Source organism: Rhododendron vialii, chromosome 11a, assembly GCF_030253575.1.
Source record: "Rhododendron vialii isolate Sample 1 chromosome 11a, ASM3025357v1".
Lineage (NCBI taxonomy): Eukaryota > Viridiplantae > Streptophyta > Magnoliopsida > Ericales > Ericaceae > Rhododendron > Rhododendron vialii.
This window is the reverse complement of record NC_080567.1, coordinates 1,579,690-1,602,337: the sequence shown is the minus strand read 5'-3', so window position 1 is coordinate 1,602,337 and position 22,648 is coordinate 1,579,690. Positions and strand designations below refer to the sequence as shown.

At 37.5% G+C, this 22,648-nt stretch overlaps 1 long non-coding RNA gene and 1 pseudogene across 8 annotated transcripts; one reads left to right on the top strand and one right to left on the bottom strand.

Annotated features, from left to right (window-relative positions):
• Positions 1-1,755: 1,755 nt before the first annotated feature.
• On the bottom strand, positions 1,756-22,215 carry LOC131308098 (GATA transcription factor 26-like; annotated as a pseudogene).
• On the top strand, positions 11,634-19,521 carry LOC131308099 (uncharacterized). Of its 8 annotated transcripts, XR_009194297.1 has the most exons (5): positions 11,634-12,274; positions 12,792-12,917; positions 15,352-15,534; positions 15,880-15,925; positions 19,088-19,521. It is a non-coding gene; the product is annotated as an uncharacterized LOC131308099 (long non-coding RNA). The 8 variants fall into 8 exon arrangements; XR_009194294.1 differs by having other exon boundaries at positions 15,352-15,921; XR_009194293.1 differs by having other exon boundaries at positions 15,352-15,925.
• Positions 22,216-22,648: the final 433 nt, after the last annotated feature.

Below are 22,648 nucleotides of genomic sequence, written 5' to 3'. Positions count from 1 at the left end.
GATTTTAACCTTTTCCTTTTAGCTTCGGAAGAAACCAAAAGGGTAAATATCACCCTCCAAACCAGCAGCTAACAGACAGTTTATTCCAGTACTAATTTGCAAGTTAACAGCTAAACTGTGTACAGAAACTCATAAGTCAGAGCCTTACCACCTCTTCTGCATTTTGAACTAGTATATATTACAATCTTTTGTCAACCTATACAAAAACCCCACCTCCCATCACCCATCCCCTTAGCATTATAAGTTTAATTTAAAAGCAAATAAAAGGAAAAATCAACCACCACCAAACCTTAATTCACAAAGGCTTTCGTATGTTCCATGCCCAAAATACTTTGATTCCCAAGTGCATTTCTAGAATGGGTGGAAGGATATTTCGAAATAAGTATCTCGAATTATAGCCTAGTTAAGGGTACTGTTTTCGAAACATTGTTTTGAGGGTCGGACAAGTTATGGTTGTATGGAGCTACTACTGGTGCTTGATTGGGCACCAAAACTTGAAGTAGGAAAGAGGAGCTCCGCCTGTGGGAAGGAGTTGTTGGATGGAACATCCAGCAACAAATCTTGGTCGGAACTCTCATCCATAAACTGGAAAGAGTCGAGCATTAGGGAGCTACTATCAGGAGGCAACGCGAATAGACTTCTTGGACTAAAGCAAGAGCCATCGTTGTCCACGAGTTCTTTGTGTTCATAGATACCAACCTTTGTAACCCTTTTGGGGATCTTGATTGTTGTTTTTGTTCTTGCAAAGGAGACAATGATTATTCAGTGTAACTTTGTAAGGAAAAGCATCACAGTTGGGTACAAAAATCCCAGACATAGAAAAATACCTTTTCCCTTTATGTCCAAATTTCTCATTCAGATTTCAGAAAGTTGAGCTTGATTATTCAAATTCGAAAGTGTTTGCATGATTCAACTTTTAGCTGCCTTCATTTCTAAAAGAAAGTAGCGCACAAACAAAGTCCAACTTAGTTTTAGGATCCTTCAGTCAGACAGACTAATCCACCTCAGAACCTCGCTCTTGCACTATCAAGTTAGAACCACCAAGGGAACTCGCTATGATGCAGAAAGGAGCGCATTCCCAACTAAAATAGTTGTTTCAAGCATTTGAATCCTAAAAGAAATAAGCAAAGAACTACCAAGCAAAGGAGAATATGAAGTAGCTATATAATACTAGAAAAACATTTAATTCATATCGACAAGATGCTAGAAAACTATTTACTCAAAATTACTCAAGTATTAAGGGGACCAAAACTGACTTTAGAGGCTGTAGTTCGTCAAAGGATCTAAGTTTTTTTAATATTGCAAGACACGATGCCCTCAACAGAGATCAATGAAGAAAATAGAACCCAAATTGATTTGGGCTCAACTCTCAAGGCTTGGTTTGGGGTGGTTTCCAAGTATATAGACATAAGATTTACTTATATTTGGCAAAAAATATTTATGCAATTGACTACAAATCTTAGTTGCAGAGATCGCCCAAACATGGAGCTTCTGTGATTTGTAATTGAGTAATTGGGAGGGTTTTGCCGAGCTTGGGCTCCATATAAGATTGCAAGGCCACATTAATCAACGTGCGTTTTTGTAAATTATCGGCTAAATGCTCCCCGGTGCTCCCAAGCGAGGAGCTTCTATGATCCACCACTTGCCCACCCCCACCCCCACCCCCATTTCATGCAACTAAGCTCTAAACCATCCAATAAGTTACTCCAACAGCGACAACAAAAAAATTTACTTCAACAGCAACAAATAGGCTAACCTGGAAAAGTTCGAGGTTGGCGGTCATGCAATCTCTTTACATTTGTTGGTTTACCAGATGCAATGGCAATAGGTCCTCCTTGGACTACAGATTGTCAGTTGGCACTCTGACCCTTCCATCCTACAAACAGAATATTACTAGCATCAGTATGGTTGGACATCCTTTTACAAAGACGAGTGGCAACTTTTCATGGCATCTTATTCATTACTCCAGATTTAATTCAAACCTTGAGCAGATTATATTGTTCCACCCACTTTGATTTGGTCAAATTGCACAGTGCAAGCCTGTTCAATGTGCTATATTCTTCCGCTTTCACATATGAGAAAGAAAGATCAAAAACCCCTTCTGCATGCAGCTTTTGGAAGGAGGATAGGTTGTCCTCAAATTGAGGGCTAGCAAACATATTTTTAAGGCTGAAATGGAACAACAAAGACCGGCAAGTGGGCCAATTAGTTCCAGATATCTTATTTTGCAGTCTGTTTTTTTTTTTTTTTGAGATGTGTGCATGAAGGTTGGAAGATATAAACTACTCTCAAGATGATATGGAATATTAGGGATAAATGAGAAGCACTAAAAGAAGAGAAAGAAACTAAAAGTCACTAGACTCACTACCATAGTACCATGAGGTCCATAACGTGTTCGTCCCATTAGGAGACAACATTGAAGTTGCAAAAAAGAAAAATCAAGTTGGCCAACAAAGCATTTAAGAGGAGTCTTTTTGAAGCATTATGACAATTTTAGAAACTTCAAGATGCATCGGAGACAGTTTTTGACTTCTTATTCTAATAATAGAGGGATGAACTCTTGTTGATTTTTGAGAATGCACAAGCTTTTGTTGACAAAGAAATCGGCTATATGGGATTTTTGCTAAAGGATACAGAAAATCTTCTCCTGTCAGTAGTCAGGAAATCTTACTAGTTGTTGCAAAGCAATGCACCTATCAATTGGATGCTATATTCTCTCTATTTGAAGGCAGTTGAGTTGAAATGAAAATTTGATAGAAACCTGTCAGGAAGTTTGGCAGTATCGATAGAAGGAAGATACTTCAGCAACTGCTGCTGCTCTTCATTTGTCAGGTGACCACTAAACTCATCAAAGTTGACAATATACTGCACCAAATATGGGCATAGAACACGTCTAGCAAGTTTAAGAGAGAATATACCCTGACAGCAAGAAGAGATTCGAATTCCCGGTTCATTTTTCAGAAACAAGGAAGAATTATTTTCAAAATTATGTTGAGACAACAGGGAAAAATAGTTTTGTTCCTTTGATGGAATGCAAAAAAAAAAAAAGGGTGTTATCCTCACAAAAAAAATGAGTTTTGGGCAAAAATGACAACTCTTGAAATAACAAAGAGGCCAATTGTCCAGAAATCAAGAACATGAATGGTAGTTCAACTGTTCAAGCAATCTTGCAATTGTCATGAAGAGTTGATCATCATAAAAGAACATGCATAGTTCACACTAAATGGAAAAGCCCATTAATAAGGAACAGATCTGAAGATCTTCGTCTTGATGACCTTGACAAATGCACCCAACATGAAGCCCTTCAGTGCAACCTTGGCTTAGTCACATATTGTTATTAAATTGGCTTCTACATATAACATCGGAGACTTTGAAGAGACGCTACTTACTTTTAGGTCTACATAAGAAAGTGGTGAATTATGATTTCCCAGCATCTGTAGTTTTTCATGTTGAGCCTTCTCCCTACAATCCCAACAATAAACCAAGTAAATAGGCATATACAGATCAAACATCAGAAGCATCAGATACCGATTTCTCCCCAAGGCCCAAACTGGTGAATTGAAATTTTTTCTACATGCCATACGATGTGCACCCATCACCCATGTGATGTTCAGATTGCCCCTACCGAAATTTTGCAAGACTAAAGTGGTAACTCACTAACTCTACCCTGAGCTTTGTTTTCATAGCATATCAGGACACTAGGACCCAAATCAACAGAGAATCTACATTCCTGGTTAACAACATTACACAGGACGATTTTTTCCTTGGGAGCTACTGCGTAAAATAGAAGACCTTATATAGTTATATCCTTAATAGGCAAAAATCGTGTGTAGGTGTTCTTAATTGCAGCTGATACCAAAGTAATTGAAGTTCGGTGTGTCAAAGACATCCATATTCATTTGTACTCCTTCCAGCACAGATTGCTGGTCCATCTTACCAAATAGTTAGTCCCCTTTTAAAAAATCAGAAGTACTATAAAAACATTTATGTTAGCCAAAACTACCCTTTACAAATTGCTATGGATACACTCAAACGTGAGATCTTCGATTTGAAATTGAATGCATTTACTACCTATCTCCTTGAAAGTTAGAATTCCCTCAACGGACTAAGTAAATTGAATGCATTTATGTACCTTTTGATTTGATCTTGTTGCATCCCCAGCCCAGCAGGCTTCTTGCCTTTATCAATCCCTTGACTTGAAAATTTGGTGCCCTTATTACCATTATCTACATGACGGGCAGTCAGATGGGAATAAGCCTCATTTAATGAGTTTCTTTTGTTATCAACTGTGATAGAGCTTGCTTCAGATTCCTCTTCCCGAGCTATGGAGCTTGGATGCCGAATAAGAACACTTCCATGTCTTATCTCAACAGACACCTTTGGTGTGTTGCTCTCAAAAAGCAAATCCTCTTCTGAAGATCCAGAGAAGTATGAGGACTGTTCATGTAAGATTGTATACAAATCTTTAGTAAGCTTCTCCACTGGTGATGGCTTTGGACGACCGACACAAGTCCTCTTCCTTGAAGGTACCATCGTATCCCATACATTCATCTGGGCTGGACATGAAAGGAGAATCAATGAGAGAACAAAATCTTTCTTCAACAAATCATACCAACCACAATATTGCAAGCATAGCAACTTTGTAAATGTAGCTTGAGAGTAAGAAATACTGAGCAAAGAAACTTGTGTTGCTAGGCAACACTAATACTCCAGGAAATTACATTTTGGAATGCATTTTAAGAATTGTTCCAAGAAGGTGCATTTGAAATCTAAAGCAATCCTCAAAGGTTTTAAAAATAAAAAAAAATCAAACACCATTGCTATTATGCCACCTTGACGTATGTCAGAGCTTGTCCACATTGGTTAATTATAACCTCTAAAGATAGTATATGAGCCTCCACTTATTGCCAATTGGTTTTGAGATGAATGCTTTAACAAAGTATCAGAGCTAGGCTTTATGAGCCTTTTGGGCAAGATTCTTGATTGATTGTCCTGTTGTTTATGCCATAAGTGCAACTTGTTTTGTTATGATCCCAATGTTATGGATCTGTTGTTTGCCTCTCCACGTGCAGGTCAGAGTCACACGTGTGGAGCTACATTGGTTAATTACAAGTTAAAACCTCCAAAAGAACTATATGAGCCTGGGCTTTCTCTCTTCTCATTGCCAATTGGTTTTGAGTTGGATACTTTAACAAAATATACTAATCATTCTCCCACAAGCTAACTTGCCATATTTACCTTTGGCACCAATTGGCTGGCAATTATACTTTGCAAGATAACAAGCGGTTAGTTATGTTGTACATCTAGAGAGCAGAGTTTAGCATGGAAATATGATTAAAAGATTGGTTATTATGCTCCTAGAAATGTGTTATCCCACAAAATTCGGAGAATAATATTTATTTTGTCGGATGTTGATCCCTTATCCCTTTAAATAATTCCATCCTAATTTTACAAACTCTAGAAGCCTACTCCAATTGTACCATCATTTAGGACACGTGTTGTACCACAATCCCGTTCCTGTTCTCCTTCCCATTTCTCGTACCAATATCATCCACATTTCACGTAGAATAAACACTTAAGGAAAAAAACTAGATTGCGATAGCAAACAAGGATATAACGTGGAGAGGGAAACAAACATAGATATAGTGACAGACAAACTTGTCAAATCACTTGCATCTGCACATCCAAATTGTGCACAGCTCTCAGAGTTAAATGTGGCGGAGCCAGAACTTGATCTATTACTGCAATCGTCATCTAATCCCTTACGCGAACCTTGGTCATATTAAAGAGCAACCCGTCCAACTACTTCATTTTCATGATTTTGCTTTCTCTTTAGCACCTCTGCTTCTCTGTTCTTAATAGATAGGCTCTTCACTCTTGAAACCCTATAATCCTCAAATTCATCAGGTTCTGCCCTGGCATGCAAAGGTGTGTAGAGTGTTCCTTTTGTCCTCCACCGGGATCCACAAGCATTCCACAGAATTGGCTTCTCTAGTGGCCCATTACGCCAAAGAGGAGTGCCTGTAGCACCACTTTATTGTCAGGCATTTAAGGACAACAAGCTATCAAGGTACAAGTATCGCTAAGTGAGAGAGATAAACAAGCATGACAAATATGAACTGCTCATCTGGCAAATCGCTGAAATTCTATCCAACCACACTCAAAAAATGACAAGACTAGTGCTTAAAACTGTACAGAGGTATCTTATAACAAGTATACACACCCTCCTTTACTGAACCACCATTACATGTTCATTATTACAGTGAAGTCAACTTACCGCTTTGCAAGATTTCACATACCAAAAATTACTCACGTAACTCGGCAATTTTTGAAGTTGCAGTGACCATATATTTACGTGATTGTCATGTTCACGACAAACATCGAATGAGGAGCACACTCGCAAGAAGTTTCTGCAAACAACAATTCCTTCTCTCTAGTTTGTCGAAACTAGCACTTGTTAAGACAAAGGGGCAATGGTATCAACTGACCTGACCTCAGAAACCACAATGCAGTTGTTGCAGTCCTATTGATGTCTCTAGCGAATTTGAGTAATTTGACATTAGAAACTAATCCAATAAATAACTGTGTTTGAGCATTACCCCAGACCAGGAATGACGGTTTAACTGAGCTCAGAAGACAGAGCTCACCAAGCACAATTGCATAGCCAAAGGAAATAGAAGGCTCTCATTGGTGAGAATAACATAAGATTCACTTCAGAAGCACATGCAAGATAGCTACTTTCAAAGCTTTTAGGGCTGTTTCATTACTTTGGCACCTTATGCAACAAAAGTTTATTGAAAGGGTCTTCTTTGATACGACCAACTTAGGTAATACTAGAAACTTTCAGATGATTCTCCTTGATGGAATTTCTCATTTTTAGGTTGAAGGCATTGGGGTGATTCTCAGCTGAACAGACGACGAACAATAATGTTTCAAGAAAAAGATTTGGGGTTCTTCCTTTCAGTTTATAAACTGAGACTTCCTTTCAGTTTATAAACTAAGAGCCCAGGACTTGGCCACTGTCTTTCAATGAAAATGGGGCACCATTCAAGCAGAAAACATAGTTGGTAACTGGAAGCAAAATTATACCTCTCCAGACCGAGCTACCATTTTCGCAACAAGTTAATAAACAAACCAAGGACAGATTTCGAACTAACAATCACTTCAAGTTGCACCAGAAATGCATTGCATAGTCAAAAATCAAATGGGAGTGGAGTTGTTGATGTCCCATCTTGTCCAGTATACTAAACAAAAGTGTTCCAGCAACAAGCTTTGACAAGAAAACTTCCATATGGTGCACACTATTAGCCACACTACGGTTAAGAAAATCAAATTCCACAAGGACAAAGAAAGCAATGGCATGAAGTCTTGAATGTCCACAACTAAATTTAAGACAAGCCAATCCCTCGTACAAATTATATTGACCAATTTGAAGGCGGAGGCTGTGCTGTAGAAAATTACATAAGAGCATGACTGGAACAGACATTCGTGTAAGTTTAAATCTCGAATCGCGCTACGAACTCCAAAATAATAGAGATATGCATTTGGACCATCTTGGAATTCATGGTTTGGCAGTGAGTATTGCCAGAAGTGTATTTCAATAGAGCAGCAGTTTGAGCTAGAAAACAACCAAAAACGAGATTTGACACAAAATGCAATCAAAACTTGAGTATTTCAGAAAGTACATTTCTCTAGAGGAAAGAAATTATGGTTTGACTCAGTGGTGGGATTGATATCCTACAGAAAGGCCTCCAAGGCAAGGAGGTAGCAAAAGAGGACCAAATATAGAGTTTGAAATTACCCAGTCCTCCAAAGACTCCAGGAAAATTTCTCTGGTGATATATGGTGCAATAGAGTCAAAGCAACATTCAAAAACAACCAATTTCACATAACCTAATCAAACAAGATCCCATGTTCAAAGATTGAAGAGCTTTACAACCAAAAAATCGTACAATTAAGAGACAAATAACAACAGTTACTGTAACAACCCTGATTTTTAGTAAGTAAAAATTTCGTTAAAAATTTAAATTTTATTTTAATACTTGGATTCGCTTCCAAAAATTCCTTTTGTATTTCTCATAATCCGTCATAATTAGATTTTAGTCTTTTAAAATTATATTTCTTGGCTAGAGATTCTACTTGGCAAGTATAGTTAGATTCTAACCAATTAGTTAGAGGGACCTAACTACCAATTCATCCAGTTACTTTCTCCTAACCCTAGATAAGCCTTTTGAACCTCCTTGAACCTTTTGAACCCTTCAAACCCTAATGAAACCTTTTGGACCTAGGTTATTATATACATATACATACACATATATATATGACTAGTCAATCAAGTCATACTTGTCATCTTGGATCTTTACTCATTGGATGATAAAAGTTAAGGAAACTTTTATCCATTGGACAATAGACTTTCCATTAAAAAGATATCTATGCTAGATTGTTAAGTACAAGGATATAGTTATATATAGGTATATATACACATGCCTAAAAGGTTATATAAACATTATTTAAGTAGATATTACCTCACCCTTTTATCCATTGGTCAATAACCGCTAGGAAAATTATTACCCATTGGATAATAGTATTAGTCTTATCAACAAGTACTAAGGTTTTATTTAATAATCATTTCTTAGATTTTCCATGTGATGATATATTTGTATAAATATATATGTGTGTACTTTATAATAAACCCTAGATTTCCCTATGATACTCTAAGTACATAATCTAGTATTATAATGAAACATGTGTCAATTTGGACTATTTTAATAAGGGATTTTGATCGTATAATTTTTTATTGGATATTGGGAAATTTACCTAGATTGCATGGTACACACCTTTATACATATACATATATATATATATATATATATATATATATATATATATATATACACTTGGACTTATATATGTATATATAGATATACTTATATTTTTACAAAGTACACATGTGTTTATTAGAATAGTTTAATAGGAAAATCTTGACTTAAAATCTAGTAGATCACATAGTACCTATGTACTTCTATATATACTTGGTCATACTCATATATATATGTATATTGTACGAGAGAGAGAGAGAGAGAGAGAGAGAGAGAGAGAGAGAGAGAGAGAGATGGCCAAGAGAGAGAAGAGGGAGGGAGAGAGGAAGAGAGGGAGATTTGGTTGTACTTGCCTTGATCTTCCATGATCTTCTTACATCCTTTCAATCTATGGTTATATATATCTCCAAGCAAAATCTATCTTCCAATGTCCTTTTATGTTCTTTTAATCACCAAATCTTGTACAACCCCTCCTTTCCTCCATCAAATCTTCCAAAATCAAATCCAAGGTACTAAATCTAGCCATGCAAGCCTAGAACTAGGTCTTGATCTTTCAAAGAAAGCATGACAAGTTGAATAAAAAATGAGATATGGAGAGAGAGAGAGAGAGAGATTTCGGGTGAGAGGGAGAGAGAGGGAGCCTTGGCCTATAAATAGCAAGTCATTCCAAGCTTAAACTCACACCTTCACTCCTTTGCTCTCACTTTTCTCTAGAAACCATTTTCGTTTTCCAGACAGCCTACTGCCCTTCACAAATCCTCATTTTTCTCCTGCTTAAATTAGTTCTTAGAACCAACTTCCTTCGTGAAAGTTGTAGAGCACTTCGAGACCTTGAAGTTAGACCCAAGAACCACCCTAATCGGTCAAGAAATAACAAAGATACTGACATCCGAAATTCAATAAAAATCTCAGATTTCCAGTTCCAAACAGCATACTGTCTCTTCCTTTATCACCATTTTTCTCCTACCTAAAGTAGTTTCTAGGATCAACTTCCACTACAAGAAAAATGAGAATATGTGACGAAATGGTGGTGAGGAAAGTAGTTTTTGTCTCCAAATATTCCTACTTTGTGAGGAAAATATTTTTTCGTCACCAATTAAGAGGGCAGAAAAATTTAAGGTGAGGAAATTTTATTTTGTCGCCCAAAACAGTTAATCAGTGACGAAAAAATAAATTTTGTTAGCAAAAGAGTGGACAAAAAAATATAAGGTGACGAAAAAATAAATTTCGTCGCTAATCCGTTTCTTCCACATATACTTGCAACTATTTCGTGACGAAATAATTCCTCACAAAAGGAAATACTTTGGGTGACGAATTCTTTTTGTCTTCCATTTTAAAGAGGGGATTTAGACATTTAAAAAAAATAAAGAGGGAATTTTTTTTGGCAGGTTTTAGGGGCGGAGAAAAATTTGGGCGTTCATCCCAAAGCTCCCCCCTCCATCAACAGGGGATTTATTTTCTCTCTCACACGGCCATCCACTACAAGAAAATGGAAACGATACCAGCGCTTTTTCTACCAATGCTTGCAAAAACTGTTACAATAGGAGGTATACACCAACGCTTTTTCTAAGCGTTGCTAGAATGAGGCTTTCCCAGTGCCCAAAGCAAAAACGTTGGCATAGGCTGACCATTTCCCAGAGCCCAAGCAAAAGCGTTGGAATAGACCCCAATTTACCAACGCTTAGAAAAAGCACTGGAATAGACCATATGAAAAAAAAAAATTTGATCTACCAAAATCTAATAATATTACTATATGTTATACATTTTTAATACTCTTCGCTATGATTATTTAGCGGATCTCAATAAAATAAAACAATCTTAACAGTTGATATCGTTGTGCTTATTGATTATTATCGTAGAAAATTTTACTCGAATGGATTTAGAAAGCTCCCTGATTGGGACGCAATTAGTTTTTTGGATTATAATTATCGTCCGATCAAATGTGTAACATTACCCAATCTACTTCAGTCTTGGTACGATTGATGAATTGCGTGATATCTAAAAGATAAACAGTTCGGATAAAAAAATGAAGACTCCAGTGGGGTCGGGTCCTGCAATCTAATACTTTAATGACTCGAGATGCATCAAATGTTGACCGATCAGGTGGTCGCCGACATCCGATGATCTCCGATTTTGGTGACAATAGCAGAATAAGTGAGACGTGAAATCTTAACGGTTTAGATCGACCACTGTAAAAAATGAGTTGGTAACTTCCTTTAAATTCTATACGTTCAATGCAACTGTTAACAAACTAAGTCTTGTGTTGTACTTAAACGTACGGTAGCCATTCGATCGGGATAAAATTACGAAGATCCAGACAGTTGATTTTGATTTCCTTGTTGATTATATCATTCTCGTAAAAATTTGTTTCGATCGTGTTTTTGAAAGCTTCTTTAACGAGACACGATTTCATTAACAATTGTCCGATCGAGTGTGTAGCAATACCTGATTGACTTCGTTTTTGGTACGGCTGATGTATTCCATAATATGTAAAAGGCGGACGGTTCCGATCGAAAAGAAAAAACTCAAACAGGGTCGAGTACTGCAATTTAATACTTTAATGCCTTGAGATGTATCAAATGTTGTCCGATCAGGCAGTCACCGATATCCAATGATTTTCGATTTTGGTGATAATGATGGAATCAGTATGACGGTGAAATCCTGATAATTCAGATCGACTATTGTTAAAATATAATTGACTAATTAAGTATAAAATTTGTTCGTACTAGGTGATATGAGGGCACTTAATATTTTGGCACTAATTCTCCAAAATAATTAAAGCCCCAAAATCTGTTCATTTCCCCCGAAAACTTATCTTTTTCCCCCATATGGTGCGCTGAAAACAAATTCCCCCAAATGAAGAGAAATCCCCAAATTCGTCGTCTCTTTCTCTCTCGCTCTCTCTCCTTCCTGCGTATGCCCTCACACCCATACTCAATTTCTTCCACATTTATTGTCTCTGGTGATACACCATAGCTGAGGTACATCGACTCTCTCTCTCTCTCTCTCTCTCTCTCTCTCTCTCTCTCGGAACATCGCGTATGTATAGGTGGACTGAGATTCTCAGTTCGAGGGTTTGGGATTTTGTTTGGTTGCTTAGAAATTAGGGTTTCAAGAATTGGGGGAGGGTTTAGCAGTGGTTCTGAGCCATCGGGTATATATGTTTCGTCCCCCATACTCCATTCTCTCTCTTTGCGTATATGTATCCATGTACATATGTACATAACTCTGTATATCTGTTATTCCTAAATTCAAAGTTTTGAACTCTATTTTTTTCATCCCGTATGATGCATTTGCAATCTTCTTTGGAATCGGATCTACACTCATCTGAGGCATGTTCATGGTGGAAAGGGGTTATGCATCCGTACTCTGTTATATGAAGGGGTTTCTTATTTTCGATTCAAATGCTTTCGGAAATTTCGTACAGATGGTGGTGTATATGCATTTTTATGCTGGTAAGTGAATTCTGTGTCTTACGAAGTGTTTGATAAATTGTGTAGAAGAGCAATTATGCTTCTATCCTTTATTTTTATGCCTACCAAGTGCTTAATACATTGTGTAAAAGAGCAATGATGTAGGCCCTATTTCCTCTTCTGCTGGTTTACTAATTCTTTCATAATTTCTAAAACGTTCAAAGGTGTGCATGATAAAGTGGTGCAATCCTAAGAATCTTATTGGTGAATGGTTGTTTGATTCAAATGCCATTTTCCAATACTTATGAGTTCACCAGTTTCTATTTTCTGAAATTGTTGGAAGTAAGCTGTGCCCATAACAGTTTAGATGCATGTCCAGTGTCTGTATCATGTTTAGAGTTGTCATTCTTTTTTTTGAATTAAAAGAATCCATTTTTATATCACAATTTCTTGATCTGGGCATTAGAGTATGAAATGTAGTCATGCACTTAAAGGTAAAAGCAATATCCCTCCAGTTTGCTCTTTCACAAGTTTTCAGTTCCCTCTTTACGAAATGCAGAACCACGCATACTAGGCAGAGATGCCATGGTTGTGCCCTCGCCTGAGTGACGTTCTTGAAGGCTGTTTAATGTTCTCTTCTACTCATTTCTTCTACGCTGCTTGCTTTTGCTGGCAAGGCTCACAGGTCAGTTCACTTGCTGCACTCTGGAATTCAAATTCCATATTGAAAATTGCAATTTCCTTCTCTCTTTTTGGGCTTCTGTTTGCTTGCACGTACCATTTATATTGTTAAAAGAAAAAATTCATGCAGGTCTTTTTTAATTCCAGTCTCTTAGTTACGAATATTCTTATCCTCTAGTAAGAGTGATCAATATCAATGAAGGCTGCTTTGTTTCTTACACTTGGCTTCAATTGGCTTGTTCAATTCATGTTGAAGACTTCAATCTCATGTGTATAAAGAAACGATGGGCACCCCCTGTTTGTTTGATTGCCTCAATGAGTATTACTTTCCAAAATCATCCAAAACTCAGGACGAAATTAAAGCCCAGGTAGTTCAAACTCTAGAGATGTAAGAGGAACACTATTGGAAGTTTCTCTCTAACAAACTTACAGAGAACCAGCCCCTTTTCCAAGAGAGGACTTCAAGTAATTTTTTTTTAAAAAGGACAGAAAAAAGACATTCAAGAAAACTTTGAATTGTCTTGGTGACAATGATTTAGGCGATAACGTGAACAGCATGATCAGCTACATCTCAACCGTCGTAAGATACTGTCATAATTTACCAAAACAAAAAATGGGACTGTCAAAAATCGAAAGTGCAACATAAAGTGGGGATTTTTAGTGGTCTTTTTTTTTTTTTTTGGCAAAATATGAGTTGTCATTGAAGGCTTCATTGGATTGTTAGACATGTTCAGTATTCTTATTGTCATGGCCATATTTTTGAAGAGGTCCTTCAATGGATTGGTTTGAAGAGGCCCAATGTTGTCTGCCGAAGTATATTCATGAAAATATAGGGTTATTTTTACGGATGCCATGATCCATTTCTAAGTTCAATTTTTTTTCCCAAGGAACTCACAAAATTAAAGTAGCTCATTACATAATATGAAACGAAGGGTTAGTCTTGGCACAGGCCACCCCCCGATTTTGAATAGTGTTAATTTATACTTATGGATTAGGCACTTATTTGTACTCAAAGAACTAGATTTTTCACTCAACTGATGAAAAAAGAGAGATTTAAATGTAGAGTGTTCGAATCATAAAAAAATATCTAAATGGCTTTCAAATTAAGGACCACGGGAGGTTGACTCAAACCTTTGCTTGTTTTTAATAAAATATGACAATACAAGTGGACTTCCATTAAAGCAGCGCCACCCCCAAATTAAAATCCTTGTTCTGCCACTGGACTCACGGGCACCAACTCTTTGTCCACTAACTTCGTCCTTTATCGCATTATACATAACTGGTGTAGGAAGTTCTACGATAAATGGTAAACATGAAAATAAACTATAAGGAACTTAGTGAGTGCTTTCTAAGAATGGCTTAGAAGAAGAAAATGACATAAGAAGAACCGCGCTGGTTGTACTAGATTTACTTTCATGCTGAAGTAAGAACTAGCATGAAAGTTCCATTTTAGGGAAGGACGACGTGCCATGTGGCGCAGCAAAGCATTCTTCGTAAAGCTACTCATTTTATTGCCATTAGCTTTTTTTAATTTAATGTCATTTCCTTTTGAGCAATATGACCTGCCATTGCTCATTTGTTGGATTGGAATTTGTTTGTTTAAGAATCAGATATTGCATGGGTTGGGGAAAAAAACATGTTAGCTCATTAGCAAAATGTGGTGCATCGAGTTGCAGGGGATACTTATAGCTCTAATTTGTTTAGTAAGCCTTTCCTTGGTGATTGAAAGTTTTATGCACCAATCATGATTGTGGAATTTAATTTGTTTTCCTTTTCCCTCTTTCTGTCACTTGACTTTTATGTCTCTAACGTTGCCAACTTAAGGAGGAAAAAAACTTGCATATAGGGATTGTGTGTGTAGGCTTTCTTTTAACTATTTTGTATGCTTTGTATTCATTTTCGTATCTTCAATGAAGCACATAGGGATTAGTGGTATTTTTAGAACTGTATCAATGCTATTATTTTAACTCCTTGCGGTTGTAATCGAATGGAAGTCTTTTTGAAGGCTCATACATGATTTTAAGTATATGAGCTCAACCAAAAGATTGATGCTCTATTATTCTTAAAATGCTTAGAGTTTAGTAGTCTATGCTTTGTGAGGATTGGATGTTGTTAAAGTTTTTCATTTGTTAGAGTTTAGTAGATTGATTTGGGAGCAATAATATTATGTTGTTTTGCTTGTCCACAAAAGAGAACCCACCAAGTTAATTTTCCATTAGGTAGGTATTTTTTCCGCTTTTTAATCCACTTCCAGTTGCTGAAATGGGATGTGACCAACATCAAGCTTAATTTCAAGCATCATCGTTTGGCCCTATGAAGTTGTTTGTGGTCGGTATGTACTAGATTCACCTATATTGAAACTGCCCAAATCGTTCATGTTTATTGATTCGGATAGTCAATAAATCACGATGCTTCTTCTATTCTTTTTCCTGGCGCAGCTGGGCCATCCTGGACTTGAACCATAGACCTTGCTCGTGAAGTAAATCATCGCACCTACGGTCCAACCAATTGGCAGAGAATCAATAGATTCATTTTCGGAAGCGATTCATCCTTATGTCCCGCCCAAGAAAGAGACCCAAGTCCTAGCCGAATTTACAGACAGGCATTTTGCCTTCATTTTGGTAACAAATGTTGTATATATCTAATAACAATAATAATACTTAATTTGTAATAGCAGGCTCAAGGCATTGTGCCTTCATTTTGTTACCTAATGGTTCATTTTGTGCCTCCAATTCCTTTCTGTTGGGCCTCAATTGCATGCCTCGCATGCAATCTCCTCACTAGTATGAAATAAAGAGGCAGTGCTAATTTTTTTCTTTAGTTCATTTTATGAGTTGTAAATACTATCCCCTTTTTTGGCCACCGATTGGCCTTTAGTGTTGGCATTTCCAGTGCTCCTCTTTTCCATGTTGTGACACCAGTCGTCTTTAGTTAACACAAATTTGCATCATTTTGTTTTTGGTCAGGAAGAAGAGTTGAAAGGTGCAGTTGTTCGTATTTGCAAACAAGTAGGTCAGCTTATTCTCCTTTTCTTTTCCTTAAGTCCATGAGCACATGGTAAGCAGCAAAACTCTTATACATGACATTTTACTTGTCACATTGATGTGAAAGTTGGCCAGGAAGCTCCCCGACCAAATCTCGAAATCCCTACGTATTTAATCAAAGTCTAAACTTGGGTTATTCTTGGTGAATAAATAAATCAAAATAATAATGTCAAATCCCTTTGTTTGGAATCTACATGTATCCAAATAGACTCTTTGTACAGGAAAATCAGTCAAGTACATTGAGTTAGCTGATTTTCTTTCTTTTGAGATCATTGAATGGAGTCCATTGAGCTCAAAACCTTGTGCATTAGTGGCTATTGGATGATGTATTGCTCAAACTTTTGTGCTGGTTCCACAAAAGCTTGGAGTGTATATATGAAGAGATAGGTAGCAAGCTGCTTGAATTTGTGCTGTCACTGTAATGTTGAGAGCTTGTAAGCCAGATTTTGTGCTGTCAAATTGTTGGAAACTGAAAATCAGTTGCTAGATTGGAATTGGCTGAAATTGAACGCTACATGTTTCATTAAGTGTACAGCTGTTGTTGCTACTCATGAGATCTGTTGGTGCTTTCATTTGCTGGTTCTGCTATCCATATGATGTTATATGTTGATTTTGAGTATTGATGTTGCAACTATATTGCTAGTTTTTGCTCTCTATTGAAGTTGTTGTCTGTTGGAACATATTGATAAGACTTAGAACTGTTGTAGCTTGTAAGCTGCATTTCTAGACATAGAACAGATTGTATTTTGAAAGAATTATGAAAAGGAACTTGAATTGACCCTTAAAGATTTTTTATTACCAAAATAGTATTTGATAGGCTTTGGGACACAACTTAGTTTCCTTAGATATGAACTCTAAATTTTTCTTGACCAGGCACAAGACTTTCTTTACGTTAACTTAGTTGTGTTTATCTAATTTTTTTACTTGAATTGTCTTGGGAGCTAGTTAAAAGATAAACTTGGTAGAAGAGATGTTACTTAATTTAACTTTAGTTTCTACCACTCCCATTATAGACAACTTATGAGACAAGATAAGGGATTTAACCTCTTGCTGTTTAAGGGGATTATTGAGCCCCCTTATATTCCAAGCTCCGACTTTGAATATTTAAGAGGAAGACGCTTTATCACCCCTCCCCTTACCAGGAGGACCAACAGAACCTTTAACCACTGCTTGCACAGGTTTCTGAACACCCTTACTGCGACCCCTTCCCTTCTTTTTAGGGGGAGAAACCTGAAGGATCAGCTCCTGATTCAACTCATCAGCAAACTCCTCATTAGTAGGCAAAGTGATTGGCTCTGCCCTTGAGTCTGGCTTATCCTCACCACTATCTAAATTCTGCAAAACAGAGAAACTATTCACAACTTTGGTACCAGAAGAAGACACCAAAGAATCCAGCACCTTAAGAGAAGCGGCCCCAACAATCCCAGCCTTCTTCTTGATGTTCACAATTGTAGGAATCCTCTCAACCGCCCCGTCAGCACTACGAAAACCGAAACAGGAGAGGCCGACGCAGCAAACACCAAACACCAAACACATCATTCACTATAGGTGACAGAACTTCAGCAACAATAGGAGCAACATGAGCTGGTTTTACAACCCACACTTGTGGTTTAGAGTTCATAGGAATAGCCTTAGATTGACAAGTCTTATGCCCAAACACCTTATAGGACTTGCATCGTAACGGTCTCCAAGGATACCACACTCTGATATTAAAAACAGCCCCAGAAGGTAATGTTAAGTCAAAATTGTCAGGCAAAGCAGAAGATGTGTTTATTTCCACACAAAATTTTAGCATAACTAATCCGTTTGCATGACTCTATGAATGATCTACATACAATGGTCTACCAATGGCACTAACCAATGGTTACACTAAAATAGTCTAGTTACATAACACCGTCTTGAGTAATAGTAATGGACACCTAAATAGAGGTCTGACGGCTGCACTTCTAGGTTGCTGGTTCAACTTCCACGTCATCTCTCTCTCTCTTTCTCTTTTCTCTCTCTCTCTCTCTCTCTCTCTCTAATTGCTTTTGATTTGTTTTCTCTGTATAAGGGTACCCAAACGGCTTTTGTGTCCTGAAATAGAGGGGTTTCCACCTCTTTACGACGGGGACACAACATGGACACATGGGGGACACGACATATATGGGGACATAGCTCCTTAGGTGTATAAAACCTTGTAGCTTATAACAACCCTTTTATTATTCTACATTCTGCAGTTATGTACAGAAGGACTATAAATATGGGCCTTAATTTTCCAAACGGGCATGGGTAAGGCTCCCACAAATATTACCAATAATAGCACAACTATGTTTAGAATCTGACTATTCCATTGGATCAATCAAACATGGCTATTAGACATACACTTCACAAATAAATAGATGACCAAGTTATACAAGAGTATGAGGTTTTTTATCTCTTTAAAAATTTGGAACTGTGCATTAATCATCCCATGCGATGAATTTTTTCATTTTCATTCATTGTGTTATGGGTGCTTTCGGAGGGATGTGGGGTGTGGAGTTGGTTGTGGATGAGTTAGCTTGAGGTTTTTTATTCTGGCTGGATAGACTTATGTGGCAGGGTGAGAGGAGTGTGTTTTTCGGCTTTTCTAGTATGGGTCTTGTGGCTGCTTTGTGTGATGTTTGGTCTGCGTTTCTTTATTTCTGTTGCTGGTTTTATGTTGTTAGGGGGGGGTGCTGCTCTGTTTGTTGTCTTTCGGCTGTTGCATCAAGTGGTGTGATTGTGGTTTTTGGCTGCTCATGTTTGTTGTTGCTGCTCTTAATTTTTTGGATTGCTTGGGTGATCTTTGCTGATGGTTTTTGGCTTTTTTTTTGCATTCCAACTAACTTGGCACCCACACAACACACACCAGTAATGAAATCCACACATGCACAGCAACAAACATTCCACACCTTTAGAGGACACAACACACCTTTAGTGGACATAACACTCACAACTCACACCAACACACACCTTTAGTGGACACAACGCACCCAACACACAACCAAAATACTTTGTGTGTGCAGATTGAATACGCATAAGGTGTATGCAGATTGTTAAGTTTCCATAATGTTTTGTGTTCTATCAACATCATAACCAAAATACTTTATCCTTCTTTTTATGTGTGCAGATTGAATATGCATAAGGTTGGTAGCGGGGAAGATGGTATATATACGCTCTTCTATGAAGACTTTGTTTGGATATATGTTTCTATGAAGACTCCTTTTTTGGATGAAGGTTCGAGTCTTCTTTTTTGGATATATGCTTCTATGAAGACTCCATTTTTGGATGAAGTTCCAAGTCTTCTTTTCTGGATACATGCTTTTATGAAGACTCCTTTTTTGGTGGAAGTTCTGAGTCTTCTTTTTTCATTTTAATGATGCTACCGAACTATGATGAACATATATGGTATGATCTACCTTTTATGTTTTTGTCATGGGAACATTGATGCTTTAGATCCTATGGTTGAATGGACATTTGGTGTAGAATACATAGTTCTTGTGGTTAATGGATGTCTAATTTGACACATGATTATATTGGTTTATGAAGATGTGTTGGCTATTACGATGTAACTTGTAATTTATTTGTTTGGCTGAGTATTGAATTCCAAATTGTATAGGATAATATTGTCTTGTAAGAAGAGTGTTAGTGACAATTTATTGTCACTTTTACTTCCTATACACATATTTGAGGTGACTTTTTTTTTATCACCAAAAATGTTTCTTTGATCAACTTTTTTCAATGACTATATCTTTCGTTACTAATTGGCTTTAATTGGAAATTTTAGGTGATAAAATATTTTGTCACAATTATTATTTTTAATTAATTTCTTTGGTGACGAAACTTTTTTTGTCACCTATGTACATTGTTCACTCATTTGCCACAATTAGTGACGAAATTGAAAATGTGTGACAAATAATTATTAGAATGTTGACAAAATATTTCGTCATAAAAAAGGATAATAGGTGACAAAAAAAAATCGTCACCAAGTGATTTTTTCGTCGTCAAAAGACACCATAGGTGACGAAAATCAAATTTTGTCACGAGGTAGGAATCCTCGACAACCTTTAGCTGACAAACTTCTTTTCGTCATGCATACTATTTGTGACAAAAACATGCAATTTGTGACAATTTTCATTCGTCACCCAATGCAATTTTTCTTGTAGTGTTCCTTCACAAAAGTTGTAGAGCGCTTCTAGAGCTTCGATTTCGACCCAAGAACGATCATATTCGACCAAAGATTGACCGAGTTATTGCCATTCAAAGTTTGGTCCAAATTTGCGAGTTTCACCACCCGTAGAATTTTCCAACTAGCTTATTCGGCCCCGACTAGTTTCGGATCAAGGTAGATTAATCTCTACTCATTCTCCCTAGTATAACTTTAGTTATTTTTGCTTATGATAAGGCAATTTAATGTATTAGAAATAGTTAGCAAGCTCGTTTTACTAAAATCTTGAAATGAAATTACGATCTTGTAGAATCATCTTATCCGCTATCGCTAAGTATATGTAGAATATCCCTATCTACTTCCCCCAAGTATAAATAGAAATATGTATGTTGTTTGTATGTTTGAAATGTATGATAGCTTATTTTGCTAAATGTAGTATTGTTATATTGAATAAATGACTTTCAGTACATTAAACATATGTTGTATTGAACTTTCCACAAAGGAGAAAAGTATGGATTTTGAAAATATTAACTTGATTAAGGAGTATTCGTAGTTTGATCTTATGATGGTTATGAGCATGATTGAGTAATATAGAGTTGGATGATCTTGTTAGTTTAGTTTCAAGATTCCAATGAATGATTTATGTGTACTTATGGGAAAAGTTCTACCGCGGAGTCCATGCGTGAAAACGAGACACGAAAACCGAGAAAGTAGAAACATGACACCTAGGGTGTGGTTAACGAAAAGGTGTGTTTTGACTTGGATAAAATATTTTTGAAACTACATAATGGCCGGACGTGGTAGCCATTGTGTGGGTGTGTTTTTCGAAAACCCAATGGGAACCCGGAGCGGCGGGACCATTGTGGGATACTCGGGAACCCAGAGTGGCGGAACCGAGGGTTTTGAATTGTGGATTGGTTATCCGTGGAGAGGAGCCAATGCCAAATTCAATGATTTTGTGTGTCAATGGGAACCCGGAGCAGCGGAACCATTGTGAGGTTGTGTGCGTTCCCATGGGAACCCGGAGCGGCGGAACCATGGTGAGGATCCTGGGGAACCCGGAGCGGCGGAACCGAGGTATGGCTTGGTTATCCGTGGAGAGGAGCCAATGCAAATTTTGTGTGCCAATGGGAACTCGGAGCGGCGGAACCATTGTGTGGATACTCGGGAACCCGGAGCGGCGGAACCGAGGTTGGGTGTGTAAAAACGATTTTGGAAAATGAAAAATGGAAAATGGTGACACGGTCCATGACGAGTCGCGTAGGAGAAACTTAGAAAACCATGGACACAAACGATAGTTGAATAGCGAATGTGGATGTGTCATTGTGAACTATTTTGTTAAATATGCATGTATTATGCGGAAATCGTTAGTATTATGATCTACTGCTTGTAAATTAAGGGTTAGTGGGAATGGGTTATTCTATTGAGCTTTTGTAGCTCATGGTGTTATCTTTGGTGACCCTGACATATTATATCGGTGGCGACGCTGGTATAATGTATCAGACTTTGTAGATGAACAAGGTGAGCGTACACCTTGGAGGCTTTTGGAGCCGAAGAGCTGGCTAAGATGAAAGAACAGGCGGAGCTGTAGTTAGAAACCTTAGTTTCCCTTCCCTTGTGTAATGAAAGTACTCTTACGGAGGTTGTGATGTAATAAAGAGCCAGACTCTATTTTGAAGTTGCAATAAAATTGTCTATTAACGTACCCGAAGTTGGGGGCGTTACAGTTACAGGCACAATAACATACATAACAGCACATAATATCTCTTTACTTCTTTGCCCAGGTAATATCCTCTTAGAAATAAACCAGTTAATTGTACTCTCTTCCATCGTTCAACAAATTAATCTATGCGCAAGAAACCCATTGCAGTATGTTAAAAAAAACTCATGAAAAACTAAGAAATGAATTGCAAAAAAAAAGAGCCCATCTTTCTATATATTCAAATGTACAGGAAAAATTTTGAGGAACAAAAACTCACTTGTGACACCACAGTGATAACAAGGTCCATGCTTGCCCATGGTCTCTATTTCTCTAGTTTCCTTCTTTTGAAAAAATAAAATCTCAAAGAAAATTGCAGGGAAAATAAAACCAAGAGAGAGAGAGAGAGAGCGGGGGGGGGGGGGGGGGGGGGGGGGGGGGGGGGCGGGGGGGGGCGGGGGGCGTGGCTGGCTAATTCTTGAGAAAAAGTTAGCCCAAAATTGAGCAAATATAGAAAAAAAATATGATTATTTTCTACAGCCCTTTTATAGCGTATAAATGGAAGGGATTTTTGCAGGAAACCCAGAGGAAGTTCTGGAGAGAAACAAAAAGACAAAAACCCAGAAGAGTTTTGTATCTTAGAGTATGCGAAGAACCACTGAAAACAGCAAAACTGAACAAGAAATGAAGGGATTCAGATGGCTATTTTTCTCTGCTTGGGCACCTGTACAATCCAATTGGAAAGGGAAAAGTCCAGTGGAGGAATCTAATAAATGGTTGGAAAAGGAAGAAGGTGAAATGGAAATGGGAAGGGGGTTTGTGTT